At 42.3% G+C, this 16125-nt stretch overlaps 1 protein-coding gene across 1 annotated transcript in view; it reads left to right on the top strand.

Annotated features, from left to right (window-relative positions):
- Positions 1–2236: 2236 nt before the first annotated feature.
- Positions 2237–16125, top strand: part of KCNG2 (potassium voltage-gated channel modifier subfamily G member 2) — a 53587-nt gene continuing 39698 nt past the window's right edge. The window contains exon 1 of the mRNA XM_041464317.1: positions 2237–2359. The gene's annotated coding sequence lies outside the window, so the exon portion shown is untranslated. The remainder of the gene's footprint in view (positions 2360–16125) is intronic.

Genomic DNA, 16125 nt, shown 5'->3' on the forward strand with positions numbered 1-16125 from the left:
TAAAGAAACTGCAATTTCTGGAAATGGGGGGTGGAGGAGATGGAATACTGTTTAATATTTTGGAATTATTAAAAGTGGAATTACACCTCTCCAGTCATGCTCATTCTTCACTTCTGGGGATGTACAACTAATCTCCAGTGCAAGCTGAAAGGTAACCTCTGAAGATAATAGTACTACATCAGTTTGCGAAGAGAAGTGAGATCCTAATCTCCATAACCTTGTCAAATTACTTATTGGGAATTAGAGGGGGAGGGGAAAAGAAAGAAATACGTACCTCTATGTATTTTAACACTGATTATTTTGAGGAAATACAAGCCATATGCAGGTGGGATAAATCCATGCTAAATAAATAAATAGAACTGGCACAGAAAAGTAACTGCACAAAAATCTCATGCCAGGGGAAATATGTTCCAGGCTATCTGTGCTGTCAAGCAGCAAAAAAAATGAAAATAAAAAGGTTTTGCTGTATGAGAAAGATGAGTGGTTTCAAATACTCCTTTAACATTGATACAAACAAGGCCAGATATCGTGATGCCTGTCTCGCTTCCAGATTTCAGTGGGAGAGCAGAGGGGAGTGATTCATGGAGAGCATGCAAGAAGCAGTGCTGAAATGGAGCTGAGAAGGCCATGAGCAAGGTCCTGTTTGTTTGTCTTTACATAATGTAAGACAAACAGAATATGGAATTAAATTAGAAGACAATGTACTTAATTGCCAATTACTTCTTCACTGCATCTTGAAAACCAAATACTTAAAGAGCAATGAATTGTTCCCATGAAACTTGATCGATTTTGTAGTGGTTGTAAGCAATAATTAGTAAAAACCATGAAATGCATATACATGTACAAAAAGAATTTCCATAATAGCTCCAGATACTATAGGCAGAACTACATCCTGCTGTCTCTGAGCTGACTCCTTGCACAAACAAGGGGCTACCTGGGACTGACAATTTTTATCAAGTTTGACCTAAAAAATTCTTGCACTTGATCCACTAACTGAGAAAAGAAACTAATTACTACACACATGATCTTTTCTTCAGTATTAAGAGGCAAAAAATCATGACAGATGCCAGACCTAGCCAGAATTTTCCCCAAGAGGAAGGGAAGGAAATATTTTTTTTTAAATACTCCAAAAATTAAAATTAATGAATGCCAGGGTAAAAATAAAATTAAAATAAAATAAAATAAAATAAAATAAAATAAAATAAAATAAAATAAATAAAATAAAATAAAATAAAATGTTAAGACTGACAAAAATCTGGATTCAGGTACTAGCTACAGAGGCATTTTGAAAAAAGCTGGCAGGAGATAAGAAACACCCCGGGAAATGCAATTCGATCCTTCCAAATAGGTTGTAACTTGGTACCGATCGAGGCTGAGGGGGGGAGAGGGAGGAGTCGGGGTAAAGCATCCTCGTTACTAAAACCATAAAAGTTACGAGTGTGGTGTGCTTTTGGTTTGCCCGGTGGAGCGGCATCCTGCGGCGGTGTACATGCGGTGTACGCGCGGGCAGAGCCTGACAGGCACTCACCGGCATCCAAAGGCGCAACCTTCCCCCGAGCACCCGCTCGCAGATCGGAGACATCAAGCAGGGCAATGATGTCTCCGCCCGACCGTCTGTGAACGCCGCTCCCCACTTTTCCCTCCGAGGGATCCTGGCAGCCCCGGCACACACGAACCCCGCCAGCGCTCGGGACAGGGTCCGAGCCGAGCCGCGCTCTGCCGGGGCAGCGTCCCCGCGGGCCGCGGACTGCCGGCGCCGCTGCCGCCTCCCCGACGCGCTCCGGCTGCGCCGGGCTGGGGCAGAAACTCGGGGAAAGGGCTCTCCCCGCCTTGGGAAGCACCTGGCAAGCCCCGCGGGCTCGCTGACAGCGCTCACCTGCCGGCTGCACGGAGCCACCCGCGGGCTCGGAGCGGAGCGGGAAACTCAGCCGGGACCGCAGCGCGGCCAACACAGGTCCGGCGCCCGGGAGAGTGCGTTCGCGGCCTCAGAGCGCGTCACGGTCGGGCTCGGGCTGAGTGCTTCGGCAACTCACGCCAGCGGCCCGGGCAGGGGGCCGGCGCTGCCCCGATGAGGGGAGGGGGCTGAGGGTCAAAGACATGAATGAAAGATGAGCGCCGCTGCCCGGCCAGGACGGTGCCCCTGAGGCTCGCAGGGCGGGGGAGCAGCGGCGCTCCGGGGGCGGGGGGGCCGTGCCCCGGCGGCAGGCGGCGCTCCGGGGCTGGCGCTGGGGCTGCGGCGGCGGCAGCGAGCGGGGCCGCACCGGCGGAGCGAGCAGGGAGCCGGGAGCGGGGCGAGGCGATGGAGCGGGGAGCAGCCGGCGCCGTCCCAGGTCCCGGCGGGGAGGAGGCAGCGCCTGAGGTGAGAGGGGCTACGGGCGGGAGGGCCGGGGGCACCCGCTGGGCGCGGGAATGGCGCTGGGTAGCGGCAACTCCGCCGCTGGCCGGCGGCACCGTGCGCGAAGTTGCCGGGTCCCATCCATGCCCGGGCCGTGCGCGGAGCGAGGGGCGCTGCCAGAGCCGGGCGAAGCGCGGGCGCCCCGCCCCGTCCTTGCCGCCTGCCCCGAGCTGGGGCGCTGCCCGCGGCGGGCTCGGCCCTGCCCTGCCCTGCGGAGCGGAGCGAGAGCGGCCGGCCCTGCCCGGCACCGCGGCCGCGGCAGAAGGTAACGGGGCTGGGCGGGGACGGCGGGAGCTGTGCCGGGGCGCAGCCGCTGCCTGCCCGGACTGCCCCGAGGCGCTGCTTTGTTCGCTCGCCTGCTTGCGGATTTTGGGTGGCGATTCGCTTTCGTTACAGAAACGGGGAGCTGTCAATGGGATGACGGTGGTGTGCCCGTGCATGGAGCTGCACAGGGGCCCCAGATCCTGTAGTTTTTGCTTAGGCAGAGCTCCCGCTAGTTTCCCGGGTCTTTCTCAAGGTTTACACAAAACTGAGTCTTTAGTCAGGCTGCAACATCTCCTAAATAATATGTATAGCTAACGTGGTTGTGAGTTTCAGTTTGGATCCTAGGCAAAATTTGCTCTGAATAGGAAGGCAGTCATAGTTAATGTTTGCTAAATGCATTACTATCAATTTGAGTGCATGTTATTAGTATGATCATGCCGTAAATTCTGAAGGTATATGAAGGGGCTGTCTTGATTCAGGTCTATACCGTATGGTTTGAATATTCCAGCTTTGGCACTGACCCTGAAAACAGTGGTTAAGGTTTGTCCCAAAGAAGAAAGTACCTGACCATAAGACCCTTGACTGACCATAAGAGCCTGATCACTTCTAGTGGAGTTGTTCTGAAAAGGCAATCTCTCCTTTCTTTGAAGCACTTGTGCAGCAGATACTTCTGCTAGAACTTCTTACTCTGTCTTTCTCCCCAGGGTAAAATTGGATAGGTCCATATAAAGTGGCAAACCTCCACCTGACAGTATTTTTTTAGTTCAGCCTGAAGCACCGAAGTTTCTTGATAAGAAAAGCTGTCTTTTGACTGTGCTTATCCCTCCCCTGGCTATTTCCACGGTTCTGAAATGACTTGAGGGTGACCTTCAGAGAAAGAAGTCAGCTTTGCTCAGAGGATTTCGAACCTTTTATTTGCCCTTCTTAAGGCTTCGCTAAAACAAACAAGCAGAGCATTTGGAAGGAAACCTATGATTGAATATTCAGCAGTTCATTTCCCTTGGGTAAAAGCTGATAGATGTTTTCACTTGTTTTGGAAAGGTTTTTAGCCAAGCAAGAAAGATCTGATTTGACACTGCTGAAGTAAATAATGAGGTAAGGCAAAGGAAGGTAGTCTTTTTTTGGTACATCACTCCTGATGTGTGGAAAGAGGGGTTAGAAACTGGGTGAACTGTTGCAGGGCTTTTTCCATTATACTTTTATTTTGGTGGGTTAATCAGTGTATCAGTTTCTGTGAAAACTCAAGACTCCTGGCTCTTAAAAAACATTAGCAATATCACTGGATATTTTCAGGCAGTGTATATCTGAGACACTATGCACTTGCCAAGAGATGAACAGCACTTGGCCTTGTGCCTCTGGGCTTGTGCCTAATTATACATCGCAGGAGCGCTGCATTAACTGTCAATAAATGTTTGCCATCACTTCGGGCTGAAATACGGAGTGGCTTTAAAACAGCACAGAAAGAAAAGTTTCAGCTCAGTTTTTAAATGTGATACAGCCCTCTGTATGCCTAACTTTCAGTTCCTAGATCTATTGTCAGGGTCCCCATTAATATAGCCCAGCTTTTTTTTATGTGGCTTTGGTTTTGAAGACCTAAAATGACTGAGTTTATTTCTTTAATTTCCCCTTAGCAGCTCCGTGTTGATAAAACAGATGAGAGAAGAGTTTCATTAGAATTACGTTTCTTTGCTGAACTTAAGCAGGACTGTGATGGTCATATTCATATTTCCCTTTCCTTTGTCATTGTGTTTGATTCTGGGAGAAATCCTTTTAAATGCCTGACCATGATTTCAGGACACTGTAAGAAATTACCCCCACATAATCAGATTGTGCCTTGCACTGAACCCAGCCCTGTCTGCAGTCAGACAGGATCAGTAGTCAAGCCAGTGTTGGATGGATTTTTAGGCACTGTGGAAATCCTTGGACTTCTCCAGCACGAGACCAGACTAACTAGACAAGCTAGAGCCAGAAAAGCTGGTGGGAACTGATGATGCTGTAGCTGTAGCTATGCTGAGATTGTGCACTGGTTCTTGGTATGGGGTGAGTACCCAGGTGGGGAATTATTCCAGAGTATTGTCTTCTGAATGCTCGGCATAGCTTTTAGCTAGTGAACTTGCCTGCACACAGCTATTTGATTGCTTGTTTTGAGCAATTAGGGGAAAGACTGAGATGGATTTGATCCTTGTGTCCTCTGATTGTTTGCAAGAAAGAAAAAGAGGCAACATTTTAGGACTGAATGAATGATAAATATAAGTGTTCAATTTTAATAGTATTAAGAGAAGAAACAGGAAACTGGAGGTAGTGGAAACTCCAAATCTTTTAAATGTCTGAGTGATTGAGGAGCCTTTCTCTTGTTTTAAAAATGACATGGGCAATCAAGGACCAGAGTGTTAAAACTGTGATACAGATGAGTTTCAGCAGAGGGTTCAAAAACTTTCAGATGCATGTAGGTGATAAGGATTGAGGTTATTTCTTTTCAAACGTTTTCCAGCTCTACTAAAAACAGGAAGAAACCTATCAGCTCTGGTGCAGTACCTCTTTAAATACTCAGTGTGCCTTGAATTGAATGGAATAACTTATTTGCTCAGTTAAGACATTAGTTTTGAGTTACCCAACTCAAGCGTTTCCCTACTCAGATGAATATCTTCATCAGATTCTAAGAGGTGTCATAATCTGCCAAGGGATTTCAATGATTTGTTTGCATCAGGCATTTTTAAGAACCAATTAATTAAACCTGCAAACTTTAAGTTACTTGGTACTGCTTCCCTGGTGTGTGCTGCCTCTGCACCACACGCACGTTCCATTTCAAGAGGCAGTTTAGCCCCATGGAAAGTCAGGGTCTGTTGCTTCTGTTCCTCCTGTGTAGTGTTTTACCTGTGAGAGACTTTTTCCTTGCTCCTCACTTAGTTTTGTTCTTCACTGGACTAAGATACAAATGCAAATTCAGATCCTGTGCCCTGTGGTTAAAGGGTGAGCTGAGTGAAAAAAACAATGTTTGTGAAGGCTCTGGTGCTGGTCATAGTGCCTGATGAAAGACCAGTGGCCTTTCTCTGACTTCCCAGTAGAGAGGATGGGCACTCCTATATTATTTAAGGTGAGAAAGGGACTGGAGTCACTCTGCTTTCACTAACCTTAGGTGTATGAACAGTAATTTCTAGAGCATTTTTCTTATTATTAAATATTTTAAATCTTTGGTTTTTCACCCTGGAATTAAGATAAAGTATGCAGTCTCCCAGCTTCTTAACATGAGCAGGCATCTCTGGTAATTGTTCAGGTTCTACCAACACATTTGCCATTTCACCACTATTTGGTGATAAAATCTAAATCTTTACAGCAAGTCAGAGGTTAGTGGTATTTTTTCCAAGTGACAAAAAGCTAAAGGAGGAATTACTGTAATTGAATTAAGCTGCTACAGTCTATTCCCATTCCTGAGTAGAAAAGGTCCCAAATGATTTCTTTCTTCTTCTCTTTCAGGTTTCTAAATAACTACTTTAAAAATAAGGATAGTTAAGACTGTAAACTGTGGTACCAGCTATTGGTCAAAATAAATGTAAAACCACTATGTTTGCAGGGTATCTGCACAAACAATGGCTCTCCATGCTGTGTGCTTGGTCAGCCAGTGTCTTTCTGAACTCTCAGTAGAATCTGTGATGCTTGTTGAAAACAAGAGATCCCACTAAAGTAAGTTAAATTAGAGTTCTGCACAAGTTGCAGGAGCTAAATCAATGTTTGACAAATGGGAAAGGATATGAGCATTTAAAAGAAAAAATGTACTCAAGATTCTAGGAATATTAAAGCAACCAAGATGAAACAATAATAAAGCATTAAAAATGTATCTTTTCAGTGTTGTTTCAAGAAGAATTACACATGTTGGTGTTTATGGAGATTATTCTCATCTTCTTATTCAGAGCTTTGTGTTTCTTGAAGATACAAATAATATTTAGACTGAGATGGTACCCACAAGAAGCACTTCGTAAATATTAATGTTGTGGGGAAATTTTGGCAATTGAGTTAGAGCTGTTTGTCTCAGCCATCTATAAATGGTTCTGTGAACAAAATAAATAGACTGATACCAACTGGGCAGAGAGTAATGGGTAAGATCTGTCTTTGTCTGTGTACAGAGTAGTGCCAGGATGCCCACTTGGGAATGGGAGCAGTTGGGGCCATGCTGGTGATACCTTTCGCTGCCTGAATTCCATTGTTCCTTAGGGGGAAAAGGCTGCTGAGACACAGCAGGATCATACAATCGTTCAGGTTGCAAAAGACCTTTAAGATTATGAAGTCTGACTGTTAACACTACCAAGCCCACTACTACACTGGCTTTGTTTAGTACGCCTGGGATTTGAGCATGGTGCTCTGGGAGCTTCAGAGAGGATTTATAAACATGTTTATTTGTTTATTATATATCTCTTGCCATCTTGCCATGTTTGTTGAGGTTTCTTATAATGTTTCTAGTCAGACACATTCTTGGGATGGACTGACAATGTGACAGGTTTCCTAGATGTACTGTGTAGCAGTTGTGTGTTGGCTGTGAACCGGATTCCTCACATCATCATTTTGTGCACATTTACCCCACTGAGTTACAAGACATCTGTGATTTTAAAATGTTTAAGGAGAAACTGGACAGATTAAGAAAAAAGGAGGAGAAGTAAACCAGATTAAGGATAAACCATCCTCCAGGGATTTGGCGCAGCTGTGAGAATAATTTTTTTGTGCCTAGCCCTGTACCCCTGAAAACTAAACCTAACTTCTTAGTTTGAAAACTAAACTTAACTTCTTCAAGTCTAGCACATTTCTGAGACTTTTGTATTTTATCTGTCCAGGATGTTGAACTGAACTGGATCCTGAAATACAAGCTCGTTTCCACTCACTTTTTCATTTCTTGAGTTAGAAATGGACCTACACTATTGCTTTTAAATGTTTGTCACATAAAACCAGCTTTGAGTCAAGGAGAATACTGCTTGGATACCCATTTGTCTGAAAACAGGTATCTCTTAGTGCAGATCTGCTTACTTTGGTGACTTGGGGGGTGTAAACATTTGCATCCTTTCAGAGTCTCTCCCTTTTGCCTTCTCTTCCCCCTTGGTCCCTCCCTTGCTATGGTAGTACATAGATTGTGAGCCCTGGTTTCTGTGCTGTGTACTATTCCTGGATCAGGTGCCCTTGGCATCACTGGGCTGTTACTGGCCTGAGCTGGAAGGAATTCATTCACAGCTAAACTCTGTTTACAGCTGAAGCAGCACTGAACTGCATGAGCAATAATATAAGACCATCACATTCAGAGTGAACAAGAACAGCAATGTGCTGGTTTAACCACACAAGTGATGTAGATTAATGAAGGGACTAATATGTGATTCCCATTAATGGGTCTAGGTCGTGTTTGCCCGAGTGGCGTAGGGCAGTGTCAGCCAGGAACCTCTCCCACTGTCTGAATGTGGTTATCATTGTGATGGACAGATTTTTGCAGTGTATAGAAAAAAAATCTCTAGGGTTTTGTTTGGTTTTGGACTTTGGGTTTTTTTGTTTTTTTTTTTTAGGAGGGAGGGTTAATATCTTTCTAAGAATAAGAACCAGGATCCTGCTTTGGCAATGAGGTGTAAACAATTGCTAGAAAAAGTGCATTGTCAACACTGCGAATCACTGAATGTTCTAAATAATATGATGAAGGATAGAGCGAGATTGAGGGAAGATGAGGGGTGTTTGAACTTCTCAGAGAATCCTAGGTACTCCGTGCTAAACAGATTGTAATGGATGTGAGGAAAAATTGTTGTTTTGCTTCAGATTATCTGTGCAATTTTTTTCAGCTGGTAAAGCCAGGAAGCCAGAGCCTCTATGGAGACTCTGCAATCACAATATAAATTAATTCAACAAAACTCTGAGTGAAACTCAAGACTCTTTAGAGCTTTTCAAACCTTATCCCAAGACTAAAGTCTGTATGGTTTAGAATTTTCATTATTCTGACCTGTCAGGATGAAATTTTTACTTGGTTCTCACAAATTAAAACTCTTTCCTCACAAACTGCCTTTGATAATGTTCCAAAGTTAAGGAGGATCTACTTGAAAAAAGCAGATATTTCCCAGGACACATCTCACAAATTTTAGTTTCTGATTCTGACATCAGAAATGATCGCTTCTGAAGATCACTATAATGTGCTTCTAGTTAATGAAGATTGTTGTCGACCATCAAGACTGATTCTTGCAGTGAAATTGCAGTTATACTTAGTTGGCAGAGACCTGCTGTGTGCCTCCATGGACAGTCTAGTACCACTTTGTTACCATTTCTGGACCTTTTGTCATCTTTTCAGACTCCCAGACCTTGTTGTTCAGTTAAGCTGTTAAATTTGATTACAGTAATGCACGCTGATGTACACTAATGCCTGTTGATTGCAATAATGTATATTGACATATTTCTGAACTTACCTCCATGCTCAGAATAATGACCAGCCTTACCTGACAGGCTTAAGCAATCAGTGAAGCCACAAGAGGCTTGTCTGTGGTTTCTATTGATGTGCATGAGTCTGCTAGCTTTGAATTGTATCCTTTATATGATGGCTTTCAATGTAGAGGAGCATATGGTAAAATCATGACCCTGTTATGTTTAATCAGACAGTTTCTGTGGCAGTACTCAATAATATATTCATTCTAAGTTCCCAACTAAGTTTTAGGTTTTTTTCTGGCTTGCATTCAGTTGAACCTGTGTTCATTGTTTAAGGGAAAGTCATATCAATTCCTTAAGAAACTCTCCTCTATTCAGCCTACGAGAAGGCAGGAACAACCCTAGTCGCACCAGTTCTGGTTCAGATAAGGTTGATTCGTTTTAAGTTCTGTACCTACAATAATTTTATTGCCATGTTCTTATCTGTTTTGTTTTTCAACATCATTTATTCAAATTTTGAGGAGTGGTTTTTACTGTTATTATATACTGTAAAGTCATCAAAGGTGTTTCAGGAAGGACTTTTCTGAGTATGACTTTAAAGCCTGCAAAAACCTTTGCAAATATATGTGGATTAAGGAAGCTGATCAGGGTTACATATGAAAGAGAGAGAAAAAAAGAGAAATTTTGAAAAGTCTTTTCATGACAAGTTTAAGTAGTCTAGAATGAGATATAAGGCTCCATTTCATATCTACTGATTTAGAAAAAAAAAGGTTGAGTCCTGTAAGGCTGGGAAATGCACAGCATACACAACCTTTTCTTTATCCACCAGAAGGAGAAGCAGCATACTCTCCAGGCTTTAGAGAGTCCCAGCATTTTTGTAGATTGTGAATATCCTCTGTCACGTGTATATTCTTCAATGTAAATATCACTAAAATATTTCTCAGTTTAGTATTGCATTTAGTGTTTCCCTAAAAGCCTGATTTTGAGCTCAGCCTCTCCTGGTGGTTGTATGAGATTTCACACCATGAAGGCTTCCTCTGGCATCAGAGGGACTGGAATTTGCTCTGCAGACTGCTGTTCAGGGCTCTTAATTGGGAGCAATTCCTGGCTGCATGGCAGGCAAATGTTCTTCTTGGCTGAGGTAAATCAAAGGAGCCTGTCCAGACCTACCTTTGTGTAAATGAGAGCATGTCTCAGTCCTAGGTGTTTGTACTTTTATTTCTTTGTACTTGTACAGCGGTCTAGAGTTAAAACCCTCAGAGTCATGGATGAATAATATATCACTCTTGGACTCAGCAAGAGTAAAACTTCTGATTTTATTTATTTTCTGGCTTTAAAATAAAAAAAAAATTGTGAAAAGAACTTACATTCAATGTCTAATCCTGACAGACTTCACCCTTAGAATCATAGAATCATAGAATGTCTTGAGTTGGACGGAATCCACAAGGATCATTGAGTCCATGGGAGCAATTTGTTCTATGGCTTCTCAATTTCCACTGCAATCTGCTGGTGTTCTTGCCTAATTACCTTTCAATTAAAATAGCTGATTCTCACCTGGCTTTCTTCCTCTCCTCTGAGTTCCAATATGATGGTTCTGCACTTGGGTCAAGTGAGAGCAGCCTCAGGACTGCCCAGCTTGGTCTGTTTGTATGACCAGGGATGCACTTTCCATCTGGAAGTCACTTTGCAAGCTCTGCTTTTCTCCGGCAGGAAGGGAATCAGCATAAATACCTTAAAAACATGCACTAGCTTGGACTTGGCACCGCAGTATTGTGTTTTCTGTAGGTGAAAATTTTAGCAATCAAAGATTGGTCTCTTCTCTGCACTATCCCAGTGGCATTGGATAACAGAATAGTATGAGTTGGGAGTTGAATTCATGAGTAATTCACACAGACTACTGAGTACGTTGATGTCCTGAAGCTGGTGGGCTCACAAAAAGTAAGGGGTTTCAAGAGTGGGTCCTTATAGAACATTGGAAAGCCTTTTATTTATCAAATCTCATACATTCTCTTTTATTTATCAAATCTCATTCACTTTAATGACTAGCTTAGGGTTCTTGTGCTTTGTCATGTTAATAAGTGCAGTGAATCATCTTTAATAACCATTGCATTTCTCTGTAAGCTCTGATAGCATCTGTGAGAGACTGTGACAAATAATACCTGTTCAAATGCTGCACATGTGGATATGCATGCTTTTTTGTTTCATATCAAACATGGCTCCTTGTTCAACAACATACTATAATTCTAAATACTGGAATTTTTATTTTTTTTTAAGATTATCTAAAATTTATTTATTCCTCAAACAAAGGGATTCACCTTTACCTTAAGTGAGAGAAGACTGATGTATGATCCAAAACTGATACTTTGATACATTTTAATAAACTGGATTAATTGAGCTTCTTATAAATAAGTCTTATAAGGGGGCACATTGTTCTATGCACGTGTCAGCATGAAGAACCAGAAAGTCAGATGAGGATTTGTCATGTATAGTGGCAGCCACCTGATTCTTTTCTGAAGCCTCTGGAGTCAGCATTTCTCTGGGCTCTTCTTGCTTACTTCTTGGTCAAGAAGATTTTTCAAGCAGATTCAGACTATTGAAGTTTAGTGACATGATTCCTTCCCCACCTTTTTGCTTCCTTGGCATTCTTTATACCACTCTTGGCATTCTCAAAAGAGAATTAAAGAGAAAAAGTATTAAAGAGTAAAAGTAATTGTACAACCAAAAGATCCTACTCTACAATTTTTAAGTTATTCTGTGCATCACTGGAGATTTCCAGGAAAAATCTTGAAGCAAGAGACACAACTAAAGTTAAAATCAATAGCATAAGAAGGGTACAAAAGAAATCAAACCCTTTGTTTTCAGAATGTAAATGAAAATGCAGCATTGGGGTTTAGTGGTAAACTGCTCCCAAAAGCAGGATGCATCATGAATGTGCAGGTTCTTGGAACTTTCCAATGAAGTATTCTGTAACTATTGATTTTGTCCTCCTATTTCCACCTATGAAAGATAGTAGGCATGGTCCATCTTTGAGGCATCCATTGATGGAATGTCAGCTGGCGATTAAATGTATTCAGGTAGTCATAATATAATGATCCACTTTCACTTAAAATAAATTAGTGTAGAATTACCACAGACTGGTGTTTTGACTTAAAATATTGCTAAGTCAGAGTAGAACAACAGTGTTCAGGCTGTTTATCTGTACATTTTGCATTATTTTCTGTCCTCTGGACAGAACAAGCAAGAGTTTTTCTCTGTTCATTTTGTGCATTCACTTACCCATTCACAGAGATAACAGGTGTCACCTGAAGTGGTTTCAGAGTCACCAGCTGCATAGTCATGGGACTGTCTATGAGTAAAGGTGTGGGTCCTTACCAGCGAGGATCAACAATGCCTGACTTCAGGTTTCTGAATTAACTCCTCAGCCTCATCTAGGGGCTGGATGAAAGGCAAAGGCAAGAGGGAACATGACATTGTGCCCTACATTGGTGGTGGTACGGAGCTTGTGTCTTGTACAGTGATAGTGAGGATGGAAGATAATGAATGAGTGTGAAAAGAGTGTCCCTCTGCCTTTTCCGTAATTTCATCCAAGCCAACTGGTAAATGTTGGAGTGCCAGGAAACAACATGTGGGCTTCCAGGGATCCAGTGGTGGATTTTGACACATTTTTGTGTTGATTATTTTCCAGTGTTACATTTTTGCTATACCAGTGGGTTCTCAACAGCACAGGAATAAGTATATTAGTACATTTATGTTTAGGGCTTTGTAGCTATGTAAAGGCAGTCTCATTTATCAGGTTTTATTTCCCACCCACATTCCATCCTTTGGTTTTTTTGGTTTTTTTTTTTTTTTTTTTTTTGCGTGGAGTGGCAGGAATGAATGTGAGGGGCAAGCCTTTGTAGCTTTGCAAGGGGATAAACATGTGGAAAGTGATGCCAAAGTCCCTTTGGAGAGAAGGACAAGGCAGGCAGCTAGGGGATTAGGAATGCCTACTACGATCTGGCATGCAGGATGTGCTGGAGGGAATGCTTAGGTGAGACTGCAAGAGGGAGGTCTTGCCTGGAGTGTCACTTCAAAGCTTTTTGAGCCCGAGAAGGACTGGGAATGGTTTGTGTGAATGCTTAGCTGTAAGAGCTCCATTATTGCACTAGACAGTCCTGACGCTTGATGGGCACTGGTGTCACAGGATGCTTCAAGGAGTCTCTCTTTGTACAGAAGGTACCACTCAGCCTCAATGACACATACTGAAGCTTTTGTTCTTTTTAATATGTTATAGAGACAGATTTAAGCTGGGCCTAGCAGAGCTCTTCTCCCATTGCCCATCCTCCTGCTCCCTTGATGCAGTGCAAGGGAATCAGAACCACACTGACTTCTCTCTACCTCCTCAACCCTGCATGCTTCTCACAAAAAAACAGAAACAAAGAGTGTGTCTCATGTCGCTTCATGTCTGTGACTCAGCCTGCCATGGACCCTCAAAAGATCATGTGTCCCTATTGCATCACCTGGTGCAGTGTGTGTGCAAAAGAGGCACCTGCTCCTTTGAACGGTACCCAAGGCACGAAAAACCTGTTTCAGTGGGACAAGAAGACATTAGCCTGCAACTAAGTAAAGTGCACACCATTCTGGGGGAGGCTGAGCCAGTGGACTGAAGCACACAGAGCTGGTTTCCTCCAGAGGGGATGTGAGTGAAGGAGGGATAGGCAGCAGCATATGGCAGTTCAGCTCTGAAAAGGCTCTGTGGAAAAGGCAGCTCCTTATTTAGCAGATCAGCTTCCTCTCTGGATGCCCTGACTGTAGGTCTTTAGAAGACCTAATTCTTTCCTTGATAACTGAATGGATTTGGTCTGGAAATAGAGAATCTCATGGTGCCTCAACGGAAGATTTTTTCTGAGGTGGAAAGACACTATCAATTTCAAGGCAAATAACATATGTTTGAGGAGAATTTTAGGAGGCAGCATACCAAGATTTTATGCCAAACCCTGAGAAAACATTTGGAAAGCATTTCAGAAGTAAGTAAATGCAAAAGATAGAATCATGGAGGGGGAAAAAAAAAGTCTATTTACTTTCATCTGCTCTTTAGCTGGACAAAGTCAAAGGAAAATCTTTGCTTAACCACAGATGCGTCTTGGAAACACCTGCAGGCTTAAGCTTCAAATAACCTCCTTCCTCCTACTCTGAATGTTCTGGAATGGGAAGCACAGGTGGGATGAGACTGGGGCTTAGGAGAAAGAGAAATTGTGTTTATTCTGGCAAGCTATACATTTTATTGTCATTTGAAGCTACCTTAAGGTCAACCTTGTGCTCTGTGAGTCACCTAGAAGAAGTCATGGAGCAGTGCCAGGAGCTGGCAAGCAACTGATAGTAAGTAACTGACTTAACTAGAGTGGTATAGCTGGAATAGACCCAGAAGGGCAGATAAGACAAAAATAGCTCAGTGTCATTGACAGATTTTGTTTTCCTGTGCATTTTTATGGCCACGCACAGTTATTTTTCATGTTTCAAGTCAAAATAAGAAGTACCAATTTTCAAAGCGAGAATTAGAGCAGGAGGCATGCAGAAGATTTCTTTGAATTTGGACTTCATGGCATGTTGCTAGTCTAGTATAAAATTTGCTGGCCTCACCCTCCAGAAGGAAAAAAGAAAACAAAGAGATGCTGAAATAATATATATCCATTTGCCTTAGGCAAAGCAGTCGGATAATATAATTTCACTAAGAGCAGCTGAAAAAGTGATGAGGAGAAGAACTATTCAGGAAGTGGAAAGAAGTATATATTTTTCTAGGGAAAGAATGTGCCTCTGGTTTTAGGGTTTTTATAGTGTGCCCAAGTTCTGCTTCTAGGCATTGAATGACAGATGAAGTAAGACTGGGCAAGGCTAACTAGAGAGGTGTGCTCAAAATTTGTAGTTATCTCTTGTCAGGGTGAACCTTATATCGCATTAGTACTGAATTTCAGCAGACTAAATTTTGAAAGGTTTTAGAACTGCCAAGGATAATGAAAGGAGATCAATCTGTGGAGGGAAAATAAGTTGAGGGTCATAAAAAGTGCTGACACTTAATTGTGTCAGTAAACTGAAAGCCTAAGGGGTACACGTGCTACCTAGCAGTTGGAAAGAAGCCTAATCAAAAGAAAGGAAGTTTGATACCAGTCCTTGTCCTAGAAGGTAAACAATTGTATGAGAAAGAGGGGCATATGGAAGGCTAAATGTAACCTTTGCAGATAGTCATTGGAAGCTTCAAGTAGTGAAATGTTCAGAATTAAACAGGAATAAATGAGAGATTTAAGACAGCCTTTATTGGAACATAAAACAACTCATTGGAAAAGGTTTTAAGAAGAATAGATAATATGTCAGCAAAACAGAATGACTCTGAAATAAATTATGAATGTACCAATTGCACAAGTTTGCTTGTTCTGTTTGTAGAAGCACATTCTGCATTTTATAATGGCCGCTGACCAGATTTATTTTCAATGGATCAAATGTGATTCTTTTCATGAAGGAACTGAAAATGTATAAAAGGAGAGCAATAATTTACACTGTTGCAACTTAGAAAGTATTTCTTAATATGCAATATCCTCCAGATTAAATAGCTAAGCCTTCGTTTGGCTTCTGGTTTGTTTGTTTACAGTCATTCAGGTATGAAAATCTACATTTGACCATGTACAGATGCATTTGAAAAGGCATTTCAATAGCTGCACAGCTAATTAGCTGATACAGTTATGTGGATGTATTTTGAACATACAAATAAGGAGGTGGTGAAAATGTAACCTTAAATATAATTTATTATTGCCACAGTTTTGATAATTTAAAGAGCTGTTAGTCACTGTTTATTGAAAGCATCAGGAAAGCATCATATGTTGCCCTTTGTTCTAAAAATTACTCACCAATCCTGTTGGGCTGGCACACTCAGCAGTGAGCAAGGATGGAGAGCAGATAACACCAGTGCACACACTCAGACATGAACAGTCAGGGTCAATCTCAGCTTCTGAACCAAGCACCAAAGAAAGCTTACCAGGTAGGAAGGTAATTAAAGTACTGTTTCAAAAATCAATTTCAAGGCCTGTGGGGATGAGATCACAATAGCTTTGAAAGTAGGA

This window comes from Pyrgilauda ruficollis, unplaced genomic scaffold (assembly GCF_017590135.1).
Source record: "Pyrgilauda ruficollis isolate IOZ18807 unplaced genomic scaffold, ASM1759013v1 scaffold178, whole genome shotgun sequence".
NCBI classification, from domain to species: Eukaryota; Metazoa; Chordata; class Aves; order Passeriformes; family Passeridae; genus Pyrgilauda; species Pyrgilauda ruficollis.